This window comes from Magallana gigas, chromosome 6, assembly GCF_963853765.1.
Source record: "Magallana gigas chromosome 6, xbMagGiga1.1, whole genome shotgun sequence".
NCBI classification, from domain to species: Eukaryota; Metazoa; Mollusca; class Bivalvia; order Ostreida; family Ostreidae; genus Magallana; species Magallana gigas.
This window is the reverse complement of record NC_088858.1, coordinates 37,027,168-37,050,992: the sequence shown is the minus strand read 5'-3', so window position 1 is coordinate 37,050,992 and position 23,825 is coordinate 37,027,168. Positions and strand designations below refer to the sequence as shown.

The 23,825-nt window shown below is 35.8% G+C and overlaps 1 non-coding gene across 1 annotated transcript; it reads right to left on the bottom strand.

Annotated features, from left to right (window-relative positions):
• Window positions 1-1,508: 1,508 nt before the first annotated feature.
• On the bottom strand, window positions 1,509-9,649 carry LOC117689161 (uncharacterized). The gene is made up of 9 exons (XR_010714864.1): window positions 9,517-9,649; window positions 9,166-9,189; window positions 8,466-8,672; window positions 7,576-7,719; window positions 4,718-6,535; window positions 4,359-4,382; window positions 3,669-3,878; window positions 2,750-2,893; window positions 1,509-1,678 (listed from the first exon to the last, which is right to left on the bottom strand). It is a non-coding gene; the product is annotated as an uncharacterized protein (transcript).
• Between the last annotated feature and the right edge of the window lie 14,176 nt (window positions 9,650-23,825).

The window sequence follows — 23,825 nt, the reverse complement described above, 5'->3', positions numbered from 1 at the left end:
TGTTTGGACGGAAAGAACTAAAAATAGCTTCAGGTACCTACAGTTCCGATCAGACCCAACCTAACACCAGAGTAAACCCAACTAAACCCCGGGTTTACTTTTGGGTTTTACTTGGGGTTTACTCTGGGTTTACCTTTTGAAAATTTGGGTCCACTCGGAGTTTACTTTGGGTTTACTCGGGGTTTACTTTGGGTTTACTTTGAAATTGCTTTTGAGGTAAACTGTATGCAATGAAGTGTGAAGCAGACTAGTATTTTATCTTACCATCCTACTGCCTGTTATTCCTACCCTTTGTATATTCCAAATGCACCGTTAGCGTCTGCTTTCAGGGGTATACTTCTGACTGGGTTTGATTGGGTCTGATCGGTACTGTAGCTGTCGCAATATGATTTTCGAAACCTGGATACACTGTACTGATTTTATAATGGTGTCTGTAACAACTGGTTTGTCATAAATTTGGGAAACAGTATATCAACTACTGTATAACAGTAGTTGATATTCTGAACCGTGATAAGTTCAAGCAAAATGCAATGGATCTAAGTGTAAATAGAGTATATGTATAATGTTAATGAAGAGATCTATTTATTGTGTGTGCTCAGACTGAATTAAACAAAGATTTTTTTTAAAAACCAGAATATTAGATACATGTAACTTAACCTCTCTATTCTGTTCATGTTTCAATTTAAGTGAAAAAAATTACAACTTAGTGGATTCGATCCAGCGACCACAAAATCAAAAAGACATTCGCTTTACCACTTGGACACGCATCAAACATTTTCAGCAGATGCATTTTATATATATATATATATATATATATATATATATATATATATATATATATATATATATATATATATATATATATATATATACGGCTATATACATGATTGTATTAGAAAAGACACTAATTTAAATATTTGTCTAATTTTCAGTACAAAGACCACGTTAAACCAAAAGTAATTCAATGTTAACGTGGACTACAATACCTGTAGAACATAATTTTAATCTGATGTCTTTGATTTAGAGTGGTTCAAATAGTCATTTATCCAATTTTTTATCGTATACTAACCCCTTTTCTATATATCCTTAACACAACCTGAATATTTTAATGATGTCGTGTAAGATAATTAAGACTCTTAGAGCATGGTGATTGTGTAATTTTCGTTTCTTTGAATATATTTAAACTAAATATTGTATAATATTGAAAATATCTTATGTTTGCAAAAGGCTATATTTGAGGCCAAATAGTATATTAAGTGCACTATACCTCTTTATCACATAATGTACTGCATTAAAGTTCTTCTCGTTAGAAATAGAATATTTCAAAACATTTTATTATGCTCATATACCAATAACCAAAGTTTGTTCTTTTTTATTATCACACCGGTATCTCATCTGTGATTAAAAATTTAGTTTTTGATTAACACTCTTGTATTAGTAATGGATTTCATTACAATAACGTAGAGCTCGTGTGATAGTTTTTGAATAGAATAAAATCAACTAATCAATGAGCATTATCATGACATTGCGACTGGCAATCATTTATTGGATCGTATCGTAAAGAATTTCTTGTGAGTAGTGGTTGCTTTTGTCGTTGTGGTGACCGATATCCACTGTGTGCCTGTGGTCGCTGCGGTTGTAACTGGTTGTGTGGTGCTAGCAGCAGGGGTTGATTGAACTAAGCGCATGAAATTAAAAGTAATGAATATTACATTCGATGCAAAAAAAGGCATTCGTGGTTTGATTACAAATGATTTAATTCTTGAACTGAAATATTACAGCTGCCTGTGAAAAATACACCAGTTTTTGGTACAGCAGAACATTTTATAAATAAACAGCAAGTTAAAAAGTTCATCGGGATATGAACATAGTTGGTCACGTGATCAAAACCTGTGACCATATACCAACAAGTAAAAATTCCAAAACAACCAAAGTATCCCAGGCTTCATATAGGATTTGATTATGTGCCCAACCAGGTTTATATCTCAGTGAACTTTTTAACATTCCTGTTTATTACTTAAATTTAAGTTTGAAAAAAGCAAATGGATCAAAATCATAAATATAACGGTCGTTTTTTTTAGTGTACAATAATTCAACCGTCAAACGATAATTATTGTGACGTAATGAAAAACTTTTGAACGTTACGCTTTACTATACGTTCATATAAGGAAGCATATTTGCAAATGTAAATGTTTAAAAATGAGTTTAAAATATGCATTTTATAACTTGTTGCTGATAAATGTTGTTTGTAACTACATGGATAATACATGCAAGCATTGCCAGTTAAACATAAAAAAAATCCAGATTCATTGGATAAAGATTCCTCGACACCCATAACTTTGGTTATTTTTTATGACAAAACGTCACAATATGGCGATCACAACCCGTTGTTAAATTTCTTATATCGCCAAATGTGGTGATCTGTATTTGCACGCAGAGGATACAGCTACAGCTAGACAATTTGACATACAGAGGCCTTTGCTTTCAAGAAAAGTGATTAATTTTTTAAAGTTGGTTTTCCCCTCAAAATAATCAAGCTTTTTTCTGCCATTCTCAAGTTGTAATTATGCTAGAATTCATTCTAGCATTTTTTCAACATTTTTATAAAAGAAAAAAAATTTGGCCTGATATGCGTAACTATACCAAAATATTTTGAGAACCCTTAACTGTATATCCAAAAACTAAACCAAAATGCTTTCAATCAATACATTCGTTCGGATAAAAAAAATCATAAAACGAAATGTCTTACCCGGACATTGGTGGACATTACAGGAGGCTGACTCCAGAGAGTCTCCTATACACAGACCAGAGCCACAGGTCCTATGTCTGAACTGTATACCGCCCCCACAGGTCTTGTCACAGGGAGAAAATAGACCCCATGGGTTCCATGTGCCTAAATTGATTTAGAAATAAATTATTTAGCCTTGAATTTATTGTTAAAAAAAGAAAAATAAATTGAAAAAATAGATATTATGTATGTTTTTCAAGTTCAAAACTTAAATCCGCGACGTATCCAAACAATAGGTGTTATCATAGTACACATGATTGTAATGTGTCTCTAAAACTAGTGTTATAGCCACATCTGTTGTATTATTTATAAAAGTTTATAATTGCGATCAAAATTTACTTGATCAGTTGCAGAGACGTTTAAAATAATTTTCAGTATCGGATTTCGGATATCGTCAATTTATTTGTGAATGGAGATCTGACGATATACAGTTATTACAGTAACTGCAATTACCAATTAACATCTTACATGCAAATAAAATTAAACAGATACACATATGTAATGCATGAACATTGATTTTGCCATTCACATAAATTATTTATTTCTACATGTAACACCTGGGATTTTTTTTTACTAGTAAACTAGTCTTTTAGAAAAAGGAATGCATTCCCTAAATAAGTTTTTGAGTTTGAAACCTTAACTTATATTAATACTCATGGGATTTAATACTTGATAAGGTTTACTTTACCAATTTTGGAATATAATCATATTATGCCATGGAATAAAATGACGATATATCATTGTGTATGATAAGAGTGACTAGTACGGCATCAATGTTTCTGTGAAAGGTTTCATCCATACTTGTACTAGTTTAAGACGACAACATGGCACTCACATCCACAATATCTCTAATTGGATTCATTGATTAAAAATTAAGTACCTAATAGCACCGTTGTTGCGCCTGTGGTTTGTGGACAAATACCAACACAAGCCTCTTTTTCTTCACCCCCTATCCCACATTTGGTCCAATGTATAGTTCCAAAAAATGTTTGACATCCGCGAGTTCTGTGTCGTTCGCCGGTATTCCCACACGACGCTGAACACGAACCCCAAGAAGACCAATCCTCCAGATCGACGGTAGGTAGTAAAACTATACTCAAAATATATAAAGCAATTGGTTTATTGGCGAATATATTAGCAAGATTTTTTTTAAAAAAAATCTTAAATTTGTACTCTTTACAACGAATGCAAACCTTAATTATAACCGTGATAAGTAATGGATTCAAATGACGCTGATCAAAAAGTTATAAGATACATCTCGTAAAAAAATCTTTTATAACGTATTCTGTTCTGGGAAATATTGTGATTTTTTATCCTTTTATTTTTATTCACTTAATTTAGGTCCTTTGATTTAAAGACTTATGAATTATGTCCATTCTTCTGCATGAAATTATGTTTTATAGAATCGGATTCGACTTTTTGTCATGTTCTCTTTACCTCAATACGTCTGTTTTGCTTTATTGCACATGTTTAGAAAAATGTTTTTAGCACACTATAGATGTAACCTAGTATCCGAAGCACATTTGATTAATCAAATGTGAATGAAATCGAGTGTTTAATATATACTTACATAAAAATCGCTTTTCTGATGTATCTACAAAACATTTGGGTAATACACAACATTGATAAAACGAGAGAGAGAGAGAGAGAGAGAGAGAGAGAGAGAGAGAGAGCAAATATGCAATCATCATAAATAATAGCGGCCTTAATATGCAAATATAACTGCTAAACTAAAAACAATCGTAGAATTCATTCTATATTATTTAAATACATAATCAAACATCCGATAAAACGTTATCAACTATTTTCTAACCATCTAACTATGATTTAATATTGTGACCAATTGGGAAATCTTGTAATAATTTTAACTTACGAAAAAGCTTTCTGTAAGTTATTCAACAAGTATAGATAATTGAAAATGTTTCTTACCAGCGATGCTCACTGAAGCAAAGGTTGATAGTAAAATCAAATGTACAAACATATCTATGTCGTTCTACGATGACCAGTACAAAAGGTTAATGATATTATCTGGTAAACCAAGCTGATAAAGACTAGTTACTTTGGGATCAAAACTTCAAAGATAAGGTTACATAGTTGCACGTAAAGCCAAATACACAGACAAGGTTCATGTGTATTGCTCTCAGGGTTCGTTTCTGTTCATGGACTTCTGATCTATGCATACAAGGACTTGTGATCACGCATTTTACTATAATTATACATGGACAAATTATTATTATTAGCTACTGACATGATCATATACTTTGTGAATGTTTGTTCTGAAACAGAGATACTTATACAGTGTATATATACTAGATGCAAAGCATGGCATATTGAGGCTGATAAGTCGTGCAATGATAGTAAAACGTTGCAAGATTACATGAGACACGTTGAGCAACAGTCTCACGGACGCATAAACACCAGCAATTTATCTTACGATCTTTATAAATCGTGTATCACTCTTCGAGTACACAAAACGTTGTAAAACGTTCGTACTAATGTTCGTGCGTTGCGCTGCGATGATTTGGATCGCGTTCGGTCGTGTCTGAATAGTGTGCATGTCCACTATTCAGAGGAGACTTGATGCGACCAGTAAAACGTATGCAACGAATGCGAGAGCTCGTGCAACGTAAGCGAGGGCTCGTGCAACGTATGCGAGAGCTCGGGCGAAGCTCAAAAATTTCGATCGCAAAGTGGTGTAAAGTGGTCGTGCGCCAATTGTGAAAGGGGCTTTAGAGAGCCTGAACTTGAACTTAAATCTCTTTTTCAAACATGACGTCAAAATGTTTAACCGTGCAAGTTTTTTTTACAAAAGAGAAAGGTAATTAATGAACAGATTTGTACAACGAAAAATGTATTGATACAATTTTAATAATTTCGAGTAATTTCATATTACAAAGATTGTTTAAAAGGGAGTCCCATCAAAAATATGCACACAGAACTATAATCACGTACCGAAAAATGTGTGGCATTTCACTACTTTTACAGCATTAACATAAAGTATAATGATGGTTTTTTTTATAGTTTATATGTATGTCTTTAATTCTTGTAGATTATCGTGGAGTGTTGATTGATTTGAATAAATCATAACAAAATGGCACATACTCAGAAAAATCATATAGAAATGTAATAGGCAGATGAAAAAAAATGATTGTTTATCAAGTCGTATTGTCCATCAACAATCTCTAGGAAATTATAAAGAATCCTTTATATGCCATTTTCATTGTTCTCTATGGTATATAGTTTCTGCATAGTTTATGAAATGATCATGATGGTCATGAATTATATAAGGAAAGTTCTGTATCAAGGAACAGCATGATATGTCATTATGAATAATTTATCAAATAATGTACTGCATAATAGTTCTTCTCGTTAAAAAAAGAATATTTCAAAACATTGTATTTTACTCAAATACTACATGTTCTAACTAAAGTTTGTTCTTTTTTATTATCATACCGGTATCACATCTGTGATAAAACAATTGGTTTTTGATTACCACTCTTGTATTAGTAATTGATTTCATTACAATAACGTATAGCTCGTGTTATAGTGTTTGAATAGAATAAAATCAACTTATTAATGAACATTATCATGATATTGCGCCAGGCAATCATTTATTGGATCGTAGTGTAAAGAATTTCTTGTGAGTAGTGGTTGCTTTTGTCGTTGTGGTGACCGATGCCCACTGTGTGCCTGTGGTCGCTGAGGTTGTTACGGGTTGTGTGGTGCTGGCAGCATGGGTTGATTGAACTAAGCGCATGAAATTCAAAGCAATAAATATTACAATCGATGCAAAAGAAGAATTCGTGGTTTGATTACAAATGATTTGATTCTTGAACGGAAATATTTCTGCCTGTGAGAAATGCACCAGTCTTTGGTACAGCGGAACATTTCTTAAATAAACAGCAAGTTAAACAGTTCATCGGGATATCAACTTAGTTAGTCACGTGATCAAATCCTGTGACCATGTACCATCCAGATAAAATTCCAAAAGTACCAAAGTTCATATCCCGGGCTTCATATAGGATTTGATTACGTGCCAAACCAAGTTCATATCCCAGTGAACTTTTTAACATTGCTGTTTATTACTTAAATTTACATTTGAGAAAAGCAAATGGTTCAGAATCATAAATATAACGGTCGTTTTTTTGTTTTGTTCGTTTACAATAATTCAACCAAAATCATTGTGACGTCATAAAAAACGTGTTCGCTTTACTATAGGTTCATATTAGGAAGCATATTTGCAAATGTAAATGTTTAAAAATGAGTTTAAAACATGCATTTTATAAACTAGTTACTGATAAATGTTATTTGTAACTACATAGATAATATTTGCAAGCATTACAAATTAAATATAAAAAATACATCTGCATTGGATATAGAGTCCTCGACACCCGTAACTTTAGTTATTTTTTAAGACAAAACGTCACAATATGGCGACTACAACCCGTTGTAAAATTTCTAAAATTTGTATTTGTAGCATGCGGTGGATACAGCTACAGTCATTTGACATACAAAGGCTTTCATGAAAAGTGATTTATTTTTTAAAGTTGGTTCCCCCCCCCCCATAATGATCAAGCTTTTTCTGCCATTTTCAAGATGTAAATATGCTTCCATTCATTCAATTCATTACAACATCTTCATGAAATTTAAAAACAGTTTGGCCTGGTATGCGTAACTTAACCCCAATTTTTGAGGACCCTTAACTGTTCATCCAAGTACTAAATCAAAATGCTTTAAATCAATAAATTCTTAAAGATAAAAAAAAATCATAAAATGAAATGTCTTACCCGGACATTGGTGGACATTACAGGCGGCTGACTCTAGAGAGTCACCTATACAGGGACCAGAGACACAGGTCCTATGTCTGATCTGTATACCGCCCTCACAGGTCTTGTCACAATGAGAAAATGGACCCCATGGGTTCCATGTGCCTTAATTGATTTAGAAATAAATTCTTTATTTTTAAATACATTATTCAAAATTCAAGAAAAAATGAAAAATAGATAATATGTCCGTTTTTTCATAGCAGTTTAAAACTTAATTCCGCGATGCATTTAAACATTGGGTGTTATCATAGTACATAAGATCTTAATGCGTCTTCTACACTACTGCTCTAGCCACATTTGTTGTATTACTTAATTAGTTTTCACATTGGGATCGAAATTTACTTGATCGGACGTTTGAAATAATTTTTGTGAATGAGATTCTGACCAATAATTTGACGATATACTGCAATTAACAACGAACATTATACATGAAAATAAAATTAAAATTACATATTTGCATATCTTATGCAAGTTCATTAATTATGCCATTCACAACTTAAATATTTTTAATCCAAAGATGTTTTTTTAACTAGTAAAATAGTCTGTAAAAGAAAGGTATTCCATATATAAGATTTAATCGAAACAGAAGTTTTTCAGTTTGCAACCTTAAATTGCATCAATACTGAAATGATTTAATACTTGGTAGGGTTTAATTTATCAATCTTAATATAATCACATCATTATGCCATGGAATAAAATGACGCTTTATCATTGTGTATGGGAAGAGTCACGAGTACGCCATCAAGGTTTCTGTGAAAAGTTTAATCCATACTTGTACTAGCTTAAGACGACAGCATGGCGCTTACATCCACAATATCTTCAATTAGATTCATTAATTAAAAATTAATTACCTAATAGCACCGTCGTTGCGGCTGTGGTTTGTGGACAAATACCAACACAAGCCTCTTCTTGTTCACCCCCTATTCTACATTTGGTCCAATGTATAGTTCCAAAAGTGGTGTGACATCCGCGAGTTCTGTGTCGTTCGCCGGTATTCCCACACGACGCTGAGCATGAACTCCAGGATGTCCAATCCTCCAGAAAGACATCAGGTATAACTATACACAAAATATATAAGAGCATTGGTTTATTGACGAATATATTAACACAACTTTAATTATAAGATCTAAACTATAATTTGTACTTTTTACAAAGAATGCAAACCTTTAAAATTTATAAACGTGATAAGTAATAAATTAAAAGACGCTGATCAAAAAATTATAAGAAACATCTTGTAAAATAATCTTTTATAACGTATTCTGTTCTAGGGAATATTATGACTTTTTTATCCTTTTATTTTTTATTCACTTAATTAAGGTCCTTTAATTTAAAGACTTATAAATTATGTCCATTCTTATGCATAGAATTACGTTTTATAGAATCGGATTCGACTTTTTGCCATGTTCTCTATACCTCAATACGTCTGTTTTGCTTTATTGAACAAGTTTAGAAAGATGTTTCTAAGTACACTGTAGATGTAACTTAGTATCCGAAGCACATATGATAAATCATATATGAATGAAATCATGTGTTTAATAAATACATACTTACGTAAAAATCGCTTTTCTGATGTATCTACAAAACGTTTGGATAATTCACGACATTGATAAACGAGAGGGAGAGAGACAGAGACAGAGAGAAAGCAATAATGCAATCATCATAAATAATAGCGGCCTTAATATGCAAATATAACTGCTGAACTAAAAACAATCGTAGAATTCATTCTATATTATTTAAATACATAATCAAACATCCGCTAAAACGTTATCAACTGTTTTTTTCTAACCATCTAACTATGATTCAATATGGTGACCGAGAGGGAAATCTGATAATAATTTGAAGTTACTAAATAGTTTCCTGTAAGTTATTCTACAAGTATAGATAATTTAGAATAGTTCTTACCAGCGATGCTCACTGAAGCAAAGGTTAATAGTAAAATCAAATGTGCAAACATATCTATGTCGTTCCACGATGACCAATACAAAAGGTTTACGATATTATGATCTGGTAAACCAAGCTGATAAAGACTAAAGTTACTTTTGGATCAAAACGTCAAAGATAAGGTTACATAGTTGCACGTAAAGCCAAATACACAGACAAGGTTCATGTGTATTACTCTCAGGGTTCGTTTCTGTTCATGGACTTCTGATCTATGCATACAAGGACAAGAGATCACTTATTTTGTTATAATTATACATGGACAAATTATGATTAGCTGTTGACATGATCATAAACTTTGTGAGTGTTTGATATTTGGTCAAACAATCCCCCTCTCACCCCCCTCGACCCCTCCCCCCCCCCCCAAAAAAAAAAGAAAGAATGAAATGAAAAAATCTTTGTACCTATTTTCTTCCTATCATTTCAATACTAATATAGCATTAGTTCCAGAGAAATGGAATGGGAATAATTGAATTAATTCATGTATTTCAAAATATTTCAAACGTTATCATTTCGTTTTTAATTGCGTTGGTCTAATTCACAGAATGAAATTGAGGTGACCTGAACTTTATAAGACTCTGGTGCCCTACTTTGCACTTTTATCTTACTGTTTTCTGACAGCAAACAAATCCTGACCAGATATCTAATTTATTGATCAAAGAAAACACGATATAACATTGTGCGATTGATAACGTTTTCTAAATATAATTGTGAAGGAACAAGTCGTGAGAATTTATGAATTACTCATGGAAATGAAATTTAATTAGTTTACCAACAATCAGTACTGACATTTACCTTCATAACACTTTAAGAAATATATACATTCTATTATGATAAAAAAAAAAGTAATACTATATGTTGAAAATTTGAAAACGGTTACTAGATTTTCAAAGGCCGAATGATTTTAGAAAACTGTTCAAAACTTTTTTTTTTCCGTTTGAATGTCTTTTGGGATTGGAAAAAATTACTGTCGTCCATTTCTTGAAACGATTCGATGAAATATCAATAAAAATTCAGACCCCCCCCCCCCCTCCTTTTTAGATTTTGTATAGAATTGCCAATATCTTTTACAATGCGCAACAAAGTGTTTATTTTTTAACATACGACACATTAAAAATCAAAGCTTTTAGTTCACAAAAATCCCTAGTAACGTCATATATAGCTGCTACAATGATTTTTTCAAAAATAGATATTGTTATAATCAACATATTTGCTTCCACTATGCGTTACATAACCTTGATCGTCTTTCAGTTATTTGTAATAGAACTTACGAGTTTGTTTGCCCTTAGTTCTTTTTTGATACGAAGGGTCTTAAAAATGCAAACAAATTTGTTCTTACGCCTATCTAACACTGTTGTTTATTTTTTGAAAACAAGTGACTTAATATTAAAGGAGACAGTCCTGTATACCCTTAATGGAGACATACATTAATGTTTCGATTACTGGTATCGATTAGAATCATAAACACAACTCTTCTACAATGCTTAACAAACTATTTCACCTTCTCTCGATATATTACGTTAAAATTTGAGGGCTTTTGCCACTAAAAATCCCTAATTACGTAATAAATGGAAGTTTAGATTTTAGAAATGCAAGACCTTAATAATACTCTTCTGTCAATGATTTTATATAGAAAATTCTGAATCAGGGAACAAAATGATTTATCTTCACATTTGGAATGAATTATTTCAAAACCTTTTTTGTACTAAAAATTAAATTCTTTTTATTAATTTACAACATACTAGATGATAGCCCGTGCAAGCGCGGGAATTAACACTTTACATATTATAATGATATAATGCTTAATATGTTGAACCATTTGTTTGTTTTGTTCATTTTTGTATATACCTTGTCCGATTTTTTCCTTATTTTATTCTTTAAAATCGAAATAAAAACCAAACTGCGTTGTTGGATATTTAGAGGAGAGGGCATACAGGCATAACAAATCTAAACTGAAATGGATAATATATACATGTAGTACGTGGCCTTAATCCTGTTTGTTGCAGCTGCCTAAAAAAATTAAATTTTATTGTATTTATTTCAAACCAGTGATTGGGTATTTAGTCTCTCTCTCTCTCTCTCTCTCTCTCTCTCTCTCTCTCTCTCTCTCTCTCAATTTGGTTCTATAGGTCAATTTTAAAAAAAAATTATATTACTGTCCCAAATAAGAATTTCAGATAAAAGACTGTTTTCAAAAACAATCTTTTTTGTGTATTAATCGAATACCGATACAAGGTATGTGCCCGCGATGCATGATGAACTTGTCCTACACTTTTCGTTAAATAGTCAATCCGCGTTCTTGGTTACCCCGTTCTAGAAGGTTTTATCCTATAGCCAGAGGTCGTGCTTTGCAAGCGAATGCACCCCTGCGAATGTGTTCGGCCAGAAAAGCTGAAACTTGTGTGAAAGCATCCTTAGGTATTGTAGATTCAAGTGTGTTCAAATCATGGTCCTGAGGGGTAAGCTGGGACCACAATGGGGGAAGGGGGTTGGAGTTTTTCATCGGAGTGTATAGATTTAAACTAATAAAATTTACATCACAAAAACCAATAGGCCAGAAAAGCTGAAAACTGTGTGGAAGCATCCTCAAATAGTGTAGATTCATGTTTGTTCAAACCATGGTCCCCGGGGTTAAGGTAGGGCAACAGTATGGGGTCATATTTTTACATAGGAATATAAAGAGAAAATTTATTTTAAATCTTCTACTAAGAACACGACTAGCCAGAAAAGCTGTTACTTGTGTGACGTATCATCAGGTAGGGTAGATTCAAGTTTGGTCAAATTATGATCCGCGGGGGATAGGGGCACAATGGGGACGGGTTAAATCTTTACCAGGGAATGTATTGAGAAAAATCGTTTTCTACAAAAACCATTTTCTTAGAAAAGGTGCAACATTAGTAAAAACAACATTAGTGTAGATTCAAATTCGTCAAAATAATATTTTTTAGTAGAAGGATGGAGCCACAATGGGAGGAGGGGGGTCCAATTGTACAAAGAAAAACATTTTAAATTCTCCTAAACTCAAATGATATAATATATGGTTTTACTTATTTGCAAGCATTTTGACACATTTTTGATTCTTTAAAATTGTTTAGACTTTGGCCTCAAGACAATTCCTTGGCTTCGCAAGTGTGATGTAGGTGTGATTCCCATTTTATTTAGATTTTCTTGAGAACTGTATTGCTCAATATGTGAAGTGACTTTACTGTGACAAAAATGGATCAATGATAAACAAATATCAAGGGCAAAAATTAATTCTTTAAAATACGGGATCTGTTAGACTACATTTAGTACATTGTTCATATTGTTTTGGTATATTACTCCGTAAAGTTGATTTTATGATATCTATAGTTGCCCAGAAGAGCAATGTGGCCTATGGGCTTCTTGTGAATCGATGGGAATGACGAATTCGTGGTTTACAATCGAATCCATTCTTAAACAAAAATATTACAACTAACTGTGAAACACATCAGTGTTCGCCAGAGTGGTAAATTTAACAATGGGTTTATTTTTATTATTTGTTGATTTAACTTTGAATGTAAAGATAAAAAGTCAGCTGATCCGGAGGACCTGCGTTTGAATACAGCAGTGGTTTTGCTATTATGAAATGTGATTAATTTTTGAAAGTTGGTGTTTCCTAAAAAAAAAAAAAAAAAGAAGGTATGTTTTTCTGCCATTATCAAATTTATTTATGCAAGAATTCGACATCTGTATGACGTGTAACAGTTTGGGCTTGTATGCATAACTTTAAATCAAATCTGCAAAGCACATGGGCTTGGTTGTCGGATGGTGGAATTCTATATTACCTGTTCCCGACGACAAATTAAAATGATTTAAATTGGTAATTCGATAAAATTCGATAAGTTTGGCCAGTATCTAAAACATTTCGACACGATGCGTTTATAAAGTGGTAGAACGGTGTAGTCAGAGGGCAGATATTACTCACTTGATCATTTTCCAACCTAGATCTCTTTTGAAATTGTTGAAGAAACTGGAGAACTTGAATGTTTAAAACATAGCGTAAGCCGTAGGCCCCCAATAAATCCAAGATGGCGTTTTTTCTTCCCTTTGATGGAGTGACACTTTTAACATGACTGAAACAGGGGTTTTCAGATAATGGTTTATTGCAAAAGACAAAAATGCACACACAAGATTACTAATTTAAATCATTTTTATTTGGGAACAAATAATAAACAATGTGACGATATACAGTAAGACTCCTTTATTACGAATTCGGAAACAGGAAATCGCGGATATACCGAAGTTATCTTTGATTTGCGCTACAGAAGGGGATTTGTAATAATCAATTATATTACTGTAACGTGCCCGAGGTATATCGGGTAACACAGTCTTGGACTGTATTTAGTTTTTAATAAAGACCGGTATTTCAACACCGCCGTCAATTCAAATTTCCAAATATAATAATGTGTGACAATCCGAGAGAGAGAAACATAAGACTTGGTAACATTTCAAATAGATTTTAATCAATAACAATAATTTAATCTTAGACAACATAAACAGGGGAGATATACTGCCTCGTAAACAGTAACACAAAATATCCACCCTAAATGTATAAAATCCAATGGGGAAAAAGGGGGGTGATAAATATATATAGCAGACTGGCACCCAAATATTATCTTAAAATCCTAGTAATGAAATAATTCCTGAACAGAGTATATGGTAGGTCCCTGTACGTGCTATAATTTGCTAATCGTACTATGAATCTCACCGTTTATGAAGGTGGTCTGATTAGTGCGAGCGATGCTGATGCTCTGGTACCCCAGTCCCAAAAAGGGGGTGCATATATAAAGGTTTTCTACCGGAAACACCAAGTTACCAATGTATACTGATGACGTTGTTTATTACTGACGTCACGATTGGTAACATTCACAAACCGGAAATGCTGCAGCCCCAACATGATTATATAGGGAAGTAAAGAAATACGTTTAAAGGTGCCAGTGCTAGAAAAATAGGTAAGATGTTATTAAAGAACGCCAATAATATACGTAGGTAGGTGATGTCTATAAATAATACGTATTGCTGCTGTAATCGATCAACCGATGCAGTCACATGTGCATTCTAAATATAAACCAACATGGCGGAATACGCATGGAATACGATCCCGATCGCATGTAATGACAATGCCATGTGCTCATATTTATATATGGGCTTTATAACGGATATTATGCATTGTATCACCGACAGTCATCGTAATATGTAAACAAAGATTAATAATCCAGATTCTATTTAAATCAATACGGTAAATAGATATTTTAATCAAGTCACTACTGATCTAACTCGCAGCAGAGCTGTCACATCACCCCCGACGTTGAAAAAGCGTTCGTCCTCGAACGGTAAGTAAACTATTAAACATACAGTGAACAATAAATAGCAAACAAACTTACCACATGTTTTCAAGGAAATATCATCAATAAATATTGTAACAACAACAATGAGAAATGATAATTAATACATGAGATATCATTATACATGCATGTACAGGTATAAGTACTCACATCTGAAACATGGCAATGTACTTTATGTACATTCACCATGGATAATAATAGATATCTTATGGCATACATAAACAATATACATAAAATAATTGTAATAATATAATAAAACAAATTCGATACTATATGACAGTACTATATATGTATATAGCATCTCAGAGATTAAATGTTCTCACTTATAAATACTAGAGTTCCAATCAGATACAGGGATGGGACAAAGGAGGAACACGCACAAGGATGGATCAGCTAATCTCCCAGAGTGAAGGTCTGGACAGTGGAAACTTGTGTGAAAGCGTCACATCTGGAAACAGGGGTAGGGACGACACAGGCGGGGACATTGTCTGTTTGAGTACATTTCGAATCCATGATGGAATATTCAGTGTCTCTAACCAGTGTTGATTTCATTTTGTAGACACGACCATCTGGAAACGACAGTTCTTCCACACGAGTGACACTGCTGAATCCTCGGGGGATGAAAGATACCTTACGGTGAGAATTACCTAAACTCTTTGCCTCACGATTGGCTTTCTGCATTATTCGGGCCACGAAATCATCTTCCTGTGCACTGGGAGCTCCAGCAAAGAAAAGCCTGGGGTCATTGGCCAGATGAGACGATGCCAGGGCTGGATCCGACCTCTCACATCGATGAAGAACATAACTCGGGGTGTTGATTGGTTGACAACTAGCTGTTGTTAGGTCGACGGTACTGGCAGTATTGACATCAAGGGAGCTCTTCTCAGGAGATGAGGAAGAGGGATACAAATCAGGAAACAGTTCCTGGAGCAACGATTCCGTTGATGCCGAAAAAGGAGTTCCGGACGTCGTCTCATTGGCCAAAGACACAACTGGAGGTGCAAATGGAGGCAAAGTGGGTTCCAACGAAGATTCAGCAGAAGAAACAGCTGGTACAGTGGAAGAAGATGGTAGCTCAGGTGCTGACATGGGAATGGATGACGTGGACAACAGGGACTCAGGGCATGCAGACCAAACCGGCTCTGAAAAGGCGGGTTCAGGATCTGGTTCAGTGGAAGCCAAAGCCGGAACGGGCCTGGTCAGCAATGAAACGGCTCTTGAAGGTTGGAGGGGAGATGGAGCTCTAGCTGGTCTGGATGCTACCGAAGGCTTTTTGTTCAGCAAAACCCTCCGAGGTGGAGTCTCCGCTGGCCCATCCAGTCCATAGAGATCCACCTCCATGGGGCTTCCCAAGGAAATGGAGATCGAGGGAGACCTCAGTGGTGTGATAGGTGGAGGGACGGTTGAGGTGGCTGGAGAATCCTCTGGATACTTTCGTCGAGGATGAGACGAAGTGGCTGATGCAGTTCTAGATGGGGATCTCTTGGAGGACGATCTCCGAGGGGACTGGCGTCGTGGAGACCTGTGGAACGGCCTCGGCACATAACCAGAGGATGCTGAAGCGTCATTGTGGAAAGCCTCTCTCCGCTTCACAGAATACAATACAGGTTTATCCGGGTGCTTGTTGTTGAGATGGCGGACCATTAGATATTTCCTGGTACCCGGTAATGTGAATCTGCAGAAGTTACATTCTAGGTAATCGCCATGCACTTCTGCGAAATGCCTGTAGAGTTGCCTCCTTGTTTGGAAAGACCGAGTGCAGGCTCTGCAGTCCAGTATCATCTGAGTAATTAAAATAAATACAGGTAAGGACAAAGATTTCAAATACACTTTTTTTTTTTCAGACAAATGCTATATACTTTATGTAGAAGTATACTGAATCATTCTGTTTTTACTCATATTATAGCTTAATGAGTGCCAGTCTTTCCAAAGTAAGGCCTTAAAAGGTTATGGTGGACAATTTTCAGGACCCCAGAGGAACCTCGCTGAATTTCATAAGTAAGATCTGAAATTTTCTTAGTAATGGTATATGGACCCTCCCAATTTCTACAAAACTTGGGGTTCAATTTGCTAATACGTTTGGCGTTAAGCAAAACTAAATCTCCTATTTTGTATTGGTTTTGTTTTGCATTATGGTCATATTTCTTCTTCTGCCTGGCTCCAGCTTTTAGCATTTGGGCTCTTGCAAGCTCGTGAACATCGTATAATGTAGCTTGTAAGTTTTTGACATACTCATTGTAAGAGTCACTAGAGAGTTTTGGGCTATCGTTCCGTCCAAATAACATATCTATGGGGAGTTCCACCTCTCTACCCAACATCAGCAAACTTGGTGTCTCACCAGTACTATCGTGTACAGATGATCTGTAGGCTAGCATGAGCAGGGGCAAATAAGTATCCCAATCTTTAGGGTGCTTGCCTACGTATTTATTTAACATACACTTTAAAGTTCGATTGAATCGCTCTACAAGACCATCACTCTGGGGGTGGTAAGGAGTCGTCCTAGTTTTATCTATATCTAATATTCTACATATCTCCTTAAACAGGTCGGATTCAAACTGGGTGCCTTGGTCAGTATGGACCTGGCGTGGAACACCAAATTTACAGATGAACTGGCATACAAAGGTATGAGCTACGGTAGAAGCTTCTATATTTGCTAATGGGTAACTCTCTGTCCAGCGAGTAAAGTAATCACTTATGACCAAAATATATGTTTTTCCTGACTTTGTTCGGGGCAAGGGACCAAAAATGTCCAGGGCAACTCTCTCCAAGGGGGCTCCAACATGGTATTGTTTCAAGCAAGCTTTTGGTTGTTTAGTAACTGGATTATGTATCTGACAAGTTGGGCATTCATGGCACCATTGTATAACATCTCTCTTGACATAGGGCCAATAAAATCTCAAGCGAACCCGATGTAATGTCCTTAAAATGCCAAAATGACCAGCAGATGGGTCACAGTGAAGCATGGTGAGAACCTCTGTACGTAAAGAAGTAGGTAGGACAACCTGTAGCACCTGCTTATCATGACTTTTGTCTGTCCACTGTCTGTACAAAACACCGTCATCTATAATTAATCGATCCCATTGTGACCAAAAGATTTTAAGTTCTACACCTAAATGGGAAATCTCTTGCCATGAGGGGCGAGTGGATGACTCTTTCCACTTATATACTATTGAAATAATGGGGTCACTAGTTTGAGCGGCCTTTAACTCAATTTTCCTAGTAGCTTGCCATTGCTCAGCTATAGAATGATCATTATTTTCTGGTAATTGATCACTAATTTCGTTATATTGATCAATAACTTGAGTCACAGACGGAGCAATTTGCTTTTGACTTCTTACAACACAAATATCATGAGTACACTCTTTTTCTTCTTCCTCAACTTCACGATTTTCTTTTCTTTTACAGTATTGACACTCGCCACAAGGTCGTCGAGAAAGACCATCAGCATTTCCGTGGGACTTACCAGGGCGATGGGAAATAGAAAAATCATATACAGAAAGTACTTCAAGCCAGCGGGCCATTTGTCCCTCAGGATTTTTGAACTGCATCAACCAGTTTAGAGCACCATGATCAGTTCTGACAGAAAAGTGTTGGCCATACAAGTAATGGTGAAAATGTTTAATTCCCTCGACAACCGCCAGAAGTTCTCGACGAGTCACGCAGTAGTTGCGCTCGGGCTTTGACAGTGACTTACTGAAATATGCAACCACCTGCTCTTTGTTATCTTTTACCTGTGAGAGGACAGCACCGATACAAAATGCACTGGCATCAGTATCTAAGATGAACTCTTGGGTCAAATCAGGGTATCCCAATATGGGGGCATTAGTGAGGCAATCTTTCAACGTATTGAAAGAGACTTGACAACTGTTTGACCAGTTAAACTGGGAATCTTTTTCTGTCAGTTTGTAAAGAGGTTTTGCTATGTCACTGAATGATTTAATAAATCGCCTGTAATATGCACAGGTGCCGAGAAAACTACGTACTTCTGTAACAGTCTCTGGTTTTGGCCAGGCCTTAATGGCTTGTGTTTTGTCAGGGTCAGTTGCTATGCCATCAGCACTGACGATATGGCCAAGGAAGGATACTTGTTGTTGAAACATTTTACATTTCTTAGGGGACACTTTGAGGTTTGCTCCATGCAGCTTCTCTAAGACAGTTGATAATCGCTCCAAGTGTTGTTCAAAACTATCTGAATAGACAATAATATCGTCTATGTACAACAAACAAATTTCAAAATTCAGGCCACTTAGGACACATTCCATTAGTCGTTGAAAGGTCGCAGGGGCGTTACAAAGTCCAAAAGGCATTACACGGAACTGATAAAGGCCACCATTTGTAACAAAAGCAGTTTTCTCAGCATCACTATTATTCATTTGAACCTGCCAAAATCCACTTTGTAGATCAAGTGTAGAAAACCACTTAGAACCTCGAAGGGCGTCAAGAGAATCATCAATACGGGGCAAGGGGTAAGAGTCCTTATGAGTAACTGAATTGAGACGTCGATAGTCTATACAAAATCTTACAGAACCGTCTTTCTTGGTACAGAGTACTACAGGGGATGCCCAAGGACTGGTAGATGGCTCAATAACACCACTCTTAATCATTTTGTCTACTTCGTCCTTAACAACTTGACGTTTTGTAATGGGGAGCCTGCGAGCTGCTTGTTTTTTAGGAACTGCATCGCTAGTGTTGATTTGATGCTTGATAATATCTGTGACGCCTAGGTCACCTTTAGAATTTGCAAATATATTCTGATGCTTCAGTAGCAAATTCTTGAAAGATAATTTTTGTTCTTCATTAAACAAGTTGCAGGAGGTTTCATACAAGATGGCTAAATGCTCAGGAATTGCTTGTGACTCAACGGGGTTTATTTGATAAACTTTTTGCAACTCTATGGGATTATCCGTCTCAATTTGTAAAGCTTCATCGCACACTGCAGCGACAGTATCTTTGAAAACAGTAATGGTTTCACTAGTAAAATTTCCAATTCGCATAGGTACAAAACCATCTGTAAGGTTTACAAGTGCTCGAGCTACAACAACACCGCTCTGAGTCAGCTTTTCGCTATAGGGCTCAAGTATTCCCTCTGTTAAATAACTGTTTCCTTCCACCCGTCCCTTAATTACTGTTTCACTAGAAGGGGGTAGTACTGTGTCTTCACTTACTCTGATTCTACAAGAGGACATACTTATTGACCTTTGATTCCTGGTCACAGGTATTTGACCAATATGTAAACTGTTACTGGCTGCATCTATTGTACACTTGTACTGAGCCAGAAAATCAAATCCAAGCACTAATGGTTCATCAATACTAGCAACAATAATGGGTTGCTCATATTCATGCTCTTCAATAATAAGGGGAAAGATTGCACATCCCAATGGTTTAACAAGGCTGCCATCAGCCATACGTAGGGTACTAGAAGAAGGTTCAAGCTTAGGACGTAAAGCATCTGGTATGTCAAAATATTTCCCAGAATGCATAATCGTAGATGTAGAACCTGTGTCTACAAGGCATTCTAATTCCACTCCTAAAATCGTGGCTTTGATAAACAATGCATCTGATTTCTTACAAGGGGGGCAATGGGGAACGTTTGGGGTCATTTGGGGGTTAATTTGAGGGATAATCCTAGCTGGCACTTGACCCGTAGTGTCAGCTACTGGGCGTTTAAATTATGATTGTCGTTTCTGGATTGGTTTGTCTGTTTTTGGGCTAGGGCATTCTGATCTCTCTGTCTCTTTCTACACTCCGACTTCCAGTGTCCGTTTAAACCACAGTAATGACAAGCGCCTTTCTTCTTAGGCTGCCTATCACTATTATTATACGTGCGCTTACTATTTGGGGAAGACTGTATCTCCCGACATAAAGGGTCTACTACTGACTTCTGGGATTGAAGTCCGAAATTTTCAGTGTTTTGAACAACGTTCATAGCTCTGTTAACTTTTAAATTGGACCGCTGTTTGCGTCCGTTCTGAAATGCCTCGCATTCGAGCGCTAATGTAACGGCTTGTTGAAGTGAAATGGGTTTGCCCTGATATACAGCCCATTCAAGTTCGGCATCACCTAGGGAATCTATAAAACAATCCTTAGCTAATTGTTCTCTAGTTTCTGAAGTAACATTGGGGTAAGCATACCTAGCTAAGGACTTAATATCTTGGGCTAAATCCTCTAATTTTTCATTACGTTTTCTCATTTTATTTTTCATCTTTGCGCGGTATAACTCGCTCTGGTTCCGGGGCTCGAACCGGGAGCTAAGAACATTTACAAGCTGTGTGTAGTCCCGCCGCATTTCGGGACTGATATCACTCAAAACAGTTTGAGCATCTCCACGCAAGCTAGTAGCAAGCTCGTAAGCTTTCATTGTGTTATTCCATTTGTTTAACTCAGCTATCATCTCAAACTGAATCAAATAGTCAGACCATGGAGTTTTGCCGTCGTAATTCGCGGGCTTTTTGTTTCTTCCTTCTAATGAATTAGACTGCGGGGATTGGTGTGGGTTTCTTGAAAATTCATTAAACAAACCACCTGGTTCATTGAACTCTAAGGGACCTTGATCTTCAAAATGAACACGAGTTCTATGCGTATATTTATTCTCGGAGTCTGTTACTGTAGGACTATTCATCCTGTAATTCGTACAGGGATAACCTTGAGAGTCGCCGACAAGACGGTCTTCATATGAGTAGAAACCTCTGTCACCCGTCTCTCTGTTTAGACTACATGTATCTACCTGAGTGTTCTTGTTTGAAACACTCGACGAGCCGCCAGTATGCCAATTCCTTTCTGAGGAATATACCCTACTGACACCCTCGTTACATGAACTGGGAATGCTATGTTCCCTCATATATGAGCCAGACAAACGCACATTCTCGCCTTGAGAAGCTACGTTGCTGCTTTCCATATTACAGTAATTTCCACTGGCTGCAGCCATTTGATTCTGCAGCGTATTGCAGAACTGATCCCGCATTAATTTAGAAAACTGTTCTTCCATCATTTGTCCTAATTGGTCTTTCAGTACGTGATTTATTTGGTCCTTAACTATGTTTAAGATTTCTCTAGGGTTTGATTCACCCACATCTCCGCAATCTAAACCGGGAGTTTCATCACAGTGGCGGGGGCCTCTAAAGTTTAAAATAACTTCACCACTGGGGGAACCTAGAGTCTCTTGTTCAAGTAAATCTGATTTACAAGTATTAGTATTTGCGGGACCCAAAGTAACCATTTCTCTCTCCGTATCGTCACACATATCTCGCCCAGTTAGCGAGTCAGAAGCTGAACTGCTTGGTCTACTCGACATCATCGAAATTATAGACAAATATATCCTTTACCGCTGCCACCAAATTCTGTAACGTGCCCGAGGTATATCGGGTAACACAGTCTTGGACTGTATTTAGTTTTTAATAAAGACCGGTATTTCAACACCGCCGTCAATTCAAATTTCCAAATATAATAATGTGTGACAATCCGAGAGAGAGAAACATAAGACTTGGTAACATTTCAAATAGATTTTAATCAATAACAATACTATAATCTAAGACAACATAAACAGGGGAGATATACTGCCTCGTAAACAGTAACACAAAATATCCACCCTAAATGTATAAAATCCAATGGGGAAAAAGGGGGGTGATAAATATATATAGCAGACTGGCACCCAAATATTATCTTAAAATCCTAGTAATGAAATAATTCCTGAACAGAGTATATGGTAGGTCCCTGTACGTGCTATAATTTGCTAATCGTACTATGAATCTCACCGTTTATGAAGGTGGTCTGATTAGTGCGAGCGATGCTGATGCTCTGGTACCCCAGTCCCAAAAAGGGGGTGCATATATAAAGGTTTTCTACCGGAAACACCAAGTTACCAATGTATACTGATGACGTTGTTTATTACTGACGTCACGATTGGTAACATTCACAAACCGGAAATGCTGCAGCCCCAACATGATTATATAGGGAAGTAAAGAAATACGTTTAAAGGTGCCAGTGCTAGAAAAATAGGTAAGATGTTATTAAAGAACGCCAATAATATACGTAGGTAGGTGATGTCTATAAATAATACGTATTGCTGCTGTAATCGATCAACCGATGCAGTCACATGTGCATTCTAAATATAAACCAACATGGCGGAATACGCATGGAATACGATCCCGATCGCATGTAATGACAATGCCATGTGCTCATATTTATATATGGGCTTTATAACGGATATTATGCATTGTATCACCGACAGTCATCGTAATATGTAAACAAAGATTAATAATCCAGATTCTATTTAAATCAATACGGTAAATAGATATTTTAATCAAGTCACTACTGATCTAACTCGCAGCAGAGCTGTCACAATTACTCTTTCCAAATTCGATCTTTTTAGCATGATATTTATTTTCCTGTTGCAAAAAGGTGTTCTACACGTTCGTATCCGAAACACCTATAAAATGAATACCAAACTGTGCATATCAATGAAATGGAATTTTACATGGATTTGATAAATTTACTTACATAATCACTTTTCTGGTACATCTACAAAACGTTTGATTTATTTGTGCGATTTCATTTATAAGTTCCATGTAATTTGCATAAAAATAGGTAAGTAAGACAGAGGAAACACAAACGGATACAATTCAGATACTAGAAGATAGATTTTACCAGCATTAAGCTCACTGATTGAAGCAAAGGTGAATACTAGAATCACGTCTATGTCTAAGTCCAACACAAAAGTTAATGTTATTATAATTTTGTAAACCAAGCTGATATAAAGACTTAATAAAATAAATTAAGTTACATTGGGATCCAAAATACAAAGAAAGGGTTAGAAAGTATTTCAAGAAGCAAATTACAGAATCAATGTTCATGTGTATTGCTCACAGGACTTGTTTTTGTTCATGGATTTCCGATGTATGCTTACAAGGA